Source organism: Misgurnus anguillicaudatus, chromosome 24 (genome assembly GCF_027580225.2).
Source record: "Misgurnus anguillicaudatus chromosome 24, ASM2758022v2, whole genome shotgun sequence".
NCBI classification, from domain to species: domain Eukaryota; kingdom Metazoa; phylum Chordata; class Actinopteri; order Cypriniformes; family Cobitidae; genus Misgurnus; species Misgurnus anguillicaudatus.
The window spans coordinates 8,360,961-8,367,860 of NC_073360.2; positions in this window are offsets into that span (position 1 = coordinate 8,360,961).

Here is a 6,900-nt window from a genome sequence, read left to right on the forward strand (position 1 = left end):
TCTGTGTCAGGTAATCATCGTGAAGAGATTGTGTTGCATATCCTTCATGCTTCTCTATCTCCTATTATTTTAGGGCATGGATGGCTAGCGCAACACAATCCTCACGTTGATTGGCAGCATAGTATCATTTTGTCTTGGTTCCTGTCTTGTCATGTGTCTTGTCTTGGTTCTGCTGTTTCTGGTTCTGTTCTTTCTCTTCCTCTGGTTCCGGCGGTCGATTTGACCGGGGTCCCGGCGGAGTATGCGGATATCGCTCAGGTACGGGGTTTTTCTTTGTTGAAAAGAAAGACGGCTCCCTGCGTCCTTGTATTGATTATAGGGGTTTGAATGACATTACTGTTAAGAATAGGTACCCCCTTCCTTTAATGTCTACTGCGTTTGAGCTCTTGCAGGGAGCGCAGGTCTTTACTAAGCTAGATTTACGCAATGCCTATCACCTTGTGCGTATAAGAGAGGAAGATGAGTGGAAGACAGCATTTAACACCCCTACTGGACACTTTGAGTACTGCGTTTTGCCGTTCGGGCTTTGTAACGCTCCCTCTGTCTTCCAAACTCTGGTTAATGATGTGCTGAGAGACATGATTAACAAATTTGTCTTTGTGTACATAGATGATATTCTCATCTTTTCTCCCTCTATGCAGGAACACACTCAGCATGTCCGCCGAGTCTTACGCCGGTTGTTAGAGAATAAGCTTTTTGTCAAGGCGGAGAAGTGCGAATTCCATCGTAAGTCAGTTTCGTTCTTGAGATTCGTCCCGACCCAGCCAATATCAAAGCGGTTGCCGAATGGCCAGTCCCCGAGTCCCGTAAGGATTTATTAAGATTTCTGGGTTTCGCCAATATATACCAGCGATTTATCAGAAATTATGGTCAGGTTGCTCAGCCTCTTACTGCTCTCACTTCCACTAAGGAGAGGTTTGTCTGGAATTCTAGTGCTCAGGAGGCCTTTGATAATTTAAAGTCCCGTTTTATCTCTGCTCCTGTTCTCTCTATTCCAGATCCGGCTGCTCAATTTATTGTGGAGGTGGATGCTTCGGATGTCGGTGTAGGCGCCGTTTTGTCTCAGCGGTCTGCTAAGGATGGCAAGGTGCATCCCTGTGCCTTTTTCTCCCATCGTTAAACCCAGCAGAGCGAAATTATGACATAGGTAATCGGGAGCTGCTGGCGGTCAGACTGGCTTTGGGTGAGTGGCGTCACTGGTTAGAGGGGACCTCGGAGCCCTTCCTGGTCTGGACGGATCATAAAAATCTTGAATACATCCGTTCAGCCAGGAGGTTATCTTCTCGTAAGGCTTGTTGGGCACTCTTCTTTGACAGATTTAACTTCACCCTCTCGTATCGGCCCGGTTCTAAGAATACTAAGCCCGATGCTCTCTCTCGTGTGTTTGAAAGTCCTGGTTCTGCTAGGGACGAAACCATCCTCCCGGAGGGGCGGGTGGTGGGTGCCCTGCGCTGGGGAATAGAACAACGGGTGAGACGGGCCGGCCGGGAGGGGGAAGTGCCAGATGGGTGCCCAGCGGGTCGATTGTGGGTTCCGGATTTGCTTCGCTCCGAGGTCATCCGGTGGGGTCACGACTCCAAGTTTGTTTGCCATCCGGGGGTTCGGAGAACGTTGGCTACCGTACATCAGCGTTTCTGGTTGCCCTCTATGGGTCCCGATGTCAGACAGTTTGTGTTAGCCTGTCAGGTTTGTGCCCGTAATAAGGCCTCTCATCAAGCCCCTATTGGTCTGCTTAAACCGTTACCCATTCCATCTCGTCCTTGGTCTCATATCGCTATTGATTTTGTGACCAATTTGCCTAGTTCTAAGGGAAACACTGTTGTTTTGACCATTGTTGACCGCTTCTCCAAGGCGGCTCACTTTGTCTCTTTGCCCAAATTACCCACTGCCAAGGAAACAGCCCAGGTAATGATCGAACACGTATTTCGCTTACATGGTCTGCCCACAGACGTTGTTTCAGATAGGGGTCCTCAGTTTATTTCTTGTTTCTGGCAGGAATTCTGTAGACAAATAGGCTCCACAGCTAGCTTGTCTTCGGGGTATCACCCTCAGACCAACGGGCAATGTGAACGGGCTAACCAAGATTTAGGTAGAGCTCTCCGCTGTCTGACATCGCAATATCCGAGCTCCTGGTGCCAACAGTTACCCTGGGTTGAGTACGCCCATAATTCTCTCCCTGTTTCTTCTCTCAATATGTCCCCTTTTGAGGCGTCCATGGGGTTTCAGCCTCCTTTATTCCCGTCCCAAGAACCTGATGCGGTGGTTCCGTCTGCACTAGCTTTCGTCCGTCGTTGCAAACGCACCTGGAGAAAAGCTAGATTTACATTACGCCAGGATCCAGACGAACCAAAGCCGCGGCCGACCGTCACTGTAGACCCGCGCCCCATTTTATCTGTGGGCAGAAAGTATGGCTTTCGTCCAAGGATTTGCCTCTCCGTGAGCCTTCTCGCAAGCTGGCTCCACGATTCCTTGGGCCATACAGCATAGTCAAGGTTATTAATCCCATGACGGTCAGGCTCAGATTGCCCCCAGCACTTGGTCGGGTTCACCCTGTATTTCATGTCTTCAAGCTTAAACCTGTTTTTTTCCCCACCTTAATCCTGTTCCCTCTGCTCCCACCCCTCCCACCCCAGCCCCCTGGTGCTCCCGTTTATACGGTTAAGTCTTTACTGGATGTGCATCGCCGGGGTAGGGGATTTCAATATCTCGTAGACTGGGAGGGCTATTGTCCGGAGGAGAGGTGTTGGGACCGGCCCGGGACATTCTGGACCCTGGGCTGATAGAGGATCTCCGCCGGCGACGGGGTGAGCCTCCTCATGGACCGCCCGGTGGCGGTCCTGGGGGGGAGTCCTGTCATGATTTCGGTCGTATTGGCTGCTTTGTCTTTGTTTCACTATGTGTTGTGTTTTGTTTTGACAGCTCCACACGTGCGCGCCTTCCACCTGTTGATCTCATTATCTCTGACTCTACTCACCAGCGTCTCACACCTGATCCTTATTATTGCCCAATCCTGTTTGATTTAAATTCCCCTCGTTTCCTCTGTTCTTTGCAAGTTCGTCTTAGTATGTTTGTGCCCGCTAGCTTTGTCTAGTTCTAGTCTTGTCAAGCTTAGCAAGTTTTTTGATTTATATCTGTGCTCTCTGCTGCCTTTGCCCCTTAGATTTCCCGCCCCGTTGTCACTCTATTGTGGATTAGTTTCCAGTCTTCGCCCTCTATCTCTGCTGGATTATTCATTATCTCTGCTGTCTGGTTTTCCTCGACTGGTGTGGCAACAGTCGAGGATTGCGCTCTCTACATCTGTGGTTCTCGGAGCACTGTCCAACGGCTTGTGCTGACCAGTACTGTGCGCTGTCCAGCGCTTTCGTCAGCTGAAGACTCCGTCAGCTAATCTCTCTCTCTCTGTGCCCCGCCAGGAATCTCTCTCTGTGCCCGCCAGGATTTCGTCTGTGTTTACGTATCTGTGGATGTCCTACAGCCCGGCTGTGTTTCCCACATTGTGAGCTACCTAGAGGAGATCGTTGTGGTCCGCCTTGCTAGTGTTTTCTCTCCATCTCTTCATCGCACAAACGGACACTGAGAGTTTTCTATTATACATATTACTGATTCACCAAGTGTTTTCTCCTATTATACTTTTCATCTGATGACATTGAGTGTTTGTCTACTATACATATTTTGAATTAAAAAAGCTCTGCGCTGGGATTCCTGTGTTGTGTGATTCCTAACAGTTTGTACTGTATAAAATGCATTACGTCTACGGAATGTACCCACAAAACATGGAAACCAGAATGTGTGTGCGTGGTGTGTGTGTGTAACTCATAAACCACTCTGAAGGCACATTTTGAGGAAGAGCATTTTACAAGAACCAAAAAAGGCCAGAAATTGAGGAATGATGCTGTTCCAACAATATTTTTACATCGTCCAAAACCAAGGAGAAGGAAGGGTCCTGCAGTTAGAAACAGCACAGAAACTCCATTACATGCAGTGGCCAATGACCACACATACATTTCTAAAAAATACATAGGTATGAATAATGTTAAGTAATTAGACAAAAAGTTAAATGCTCTCTGCTAAATTATATAATTAATATAAAATTATATAAATGTAAATGTGAGGTACCATTTATATATTTCTGTGTTAAATGACTGGAATACACACCATTGTTGTAGGACTAACAATGCAATGTAATTTCAGAAACAGGAAGAAGTAAGAGAAGGGAAAGTGTGAAAAGGAAAAGTGAGGAAATAGAAGACAAGGCAGTACAGGATTGTGAGAAGATTGAGATGGCTAGCGAGGTAGTCAGTGAAATAGCAGTTGGCAAGGTCAGCAAGGTAGCAGTCGGCAAGCCAGCAGACGCCATGCAGGGACCAACTGAACCTGCCAGTGTGAAAAATTTGTGGAAACAGTTAGAGATACAAAAGCATAAAACTCGACACCTGGGGCCTCAATTATAAAATGCTGCGTAAAAACCATCCTACATTTGATCTTACCATCATTTAACAAAAATGCGTACGTGTGATTTATAAACCGAACGTACGCGCAGAAAACGCGCGTACCCCTTTTAAATCTATAAATCGCAAATGAACTTGAACTTCCGAGCAGTTTCAGATCTCCGCCTTTAAACAATACGTAATTAATGTCAGACATATGTTTAAAGTGCCCATATTATGAAAAACGCACTTTTTCTGGGTTTTGGGGTGTTATTTTGTGTCTCTGATGCTCCCACACGCATACAAACTTGGAAAAAAACTCACAGGTCTCCACCCACCAGGGAGCTAGAGAGAGCACAGAGCAGTCAGTCACTTTGCTGTTACCATGTCTCACGGAAATAACATCGCTATTTGGATATTATGGATTATACTCCCGCCTACTTTTAAAAACAAAGTTTTAAAGCGTGGTTATTGGAACCCGGAGTATTCTTATATACAGTGTGTTACGACGCAAATAGTCATCAGATTGTAGGCGATAAGACCTTCATGCGAAATCTGATGTAAACAACAGACTATGTAGCTCCCACGGATTATACGCATTTGTGGACAAAAATGGTCATTGGATGTATTTTTTATTTGTATTGTATTTTATTGAACTTTCATGGATCATTCACACATCTGAAGCAGACTGGATTCGATTCGCGATCGTTGTATCAAACACAAAAGGTAAGAAGTCACGTTATATTTTGCATGTTGTCATCTTCTGTCACAAAATACTACATTTATGATGCTAGAGCTAAAAGTTTTTTGCCAAACTAACTGAGACTGGTGTAGCAGCCGATCCCGTTCCCCTTGAAATGTCTGTTCCCCCTTCCAGTCGATAAAGCGTTTCTGCCGACGGCGCAGGTACCTAAGAATATCTGCGTCTTTTTTATTTATTAAATTTTTTTAGTATGGTATAGCATATTTACCGAGTTTGTACAACCTAATACAGCTTACAACAATTAAAACTATAAAATAAATATTCAGAAAAAACAGCTGGGTGTACAAAAAGCGACACGGGGAACACACATTCCGAGGGGAACAGACATTCCGAGGGGAACAGGATCGGCTGCTACACCGGGCCTTACACCCCGGCTTTTCTGACGAGGCTGACCCCCGAGCCTCTAATAACTGTACGGTCCGGAGCTCCCGCTAGCTTCTAGCAATTAGCACGCTGTCCACAAGCAGTATACATCCCCCACCGGGTCTTAATTTCTGTAATTTGCGAAAATAATGCGTTTGAAAATGTTTATAACGGGAATATGTTAGTATTGTGCAGGGAAAACGAGTGTATTGTTGAGACTGCTCATCACAATTTACGCTGGAATCTTTGTGTCATGATGAGTTTGACACACCGAGACCGGGCCTTAGCGCCCCGGCTTTTCTGACGTGGTTAACCTCCGAGCCTCTAATAACTGTACGGTCCGGAGCTCCCCCTAGCTTCTAGCAATTAGCACGCGGTCCACAAGCAGTATACATCCCCCACCGGGTCTTAATTTCTGTAATTTGCGAAAATAATGCGTTTGAAAATGTTTATAACGGGAATATGTTAGTATTGTGCAGGGAAAACGAGTGTATTGTTGAGACTGCTCATCACAATTTATGCTGGAATCTTTGTGTCATGATGAGTTTGACACACCGAGACCGGGCCTTACCGCCATGGCTTTTCTGACGTGGTTAACCCCCGAGCCTCTTATAACTTTCCGGTCCGGAGCTCCCGCTAGCTTCTAGCAATTAGCACGCGGTCCACAAGCAGTATACATTCCCCGCTGGGTCTTAATTTCTGTAATTTGCGAAAATAATGTGTTTGAAAATGTTTTATAACAGGAATATGTTAGCATTGTCCAGGGAAAACAAGTTTATTGTTGTGACTGCTAACGTAACATCACAATTTACTCTGGAATCATTGTGTGTCATGAGTTTCTTCTCCTGTAGTGTACTTATTAGTGATACTTTTCTGCATGATTTGTCTGTTAGCAACATAAACCGTTAATAATAATAATAATATATAAAATAATAACACAGTATGGTCTGTACTGCTCACGATACCACTGAGCACGCGCACGGGCACATGATGTTAGTAGTGGGGCGTGATCAAAGGAGCAGCAGCTCGTAAATATGTAATGACTAGCTCAAAACGGCACAATCTGAACTGCCATGAAACAGAGGCTCCTATAGATGGGTCTTTTCCTACAAGCTATTTCGAGCAAACAACTTTTGAAACATGCTTTATGGAACTCATACACCTATATAACTTGTGGAAAAGCAGTCATAATATGGGCACTTTAAACCCAATTTCAAACAGCAAAAATGGCTTATTTTCCAAAAACCTGCAGCAATCGGACAAGCAAAAGTGCGTATGTCTGCTCAGACCCTAATGTGGCCCTAAGCACATTTCCACGTCAAAGACAATTTTTATAAATATGGACTT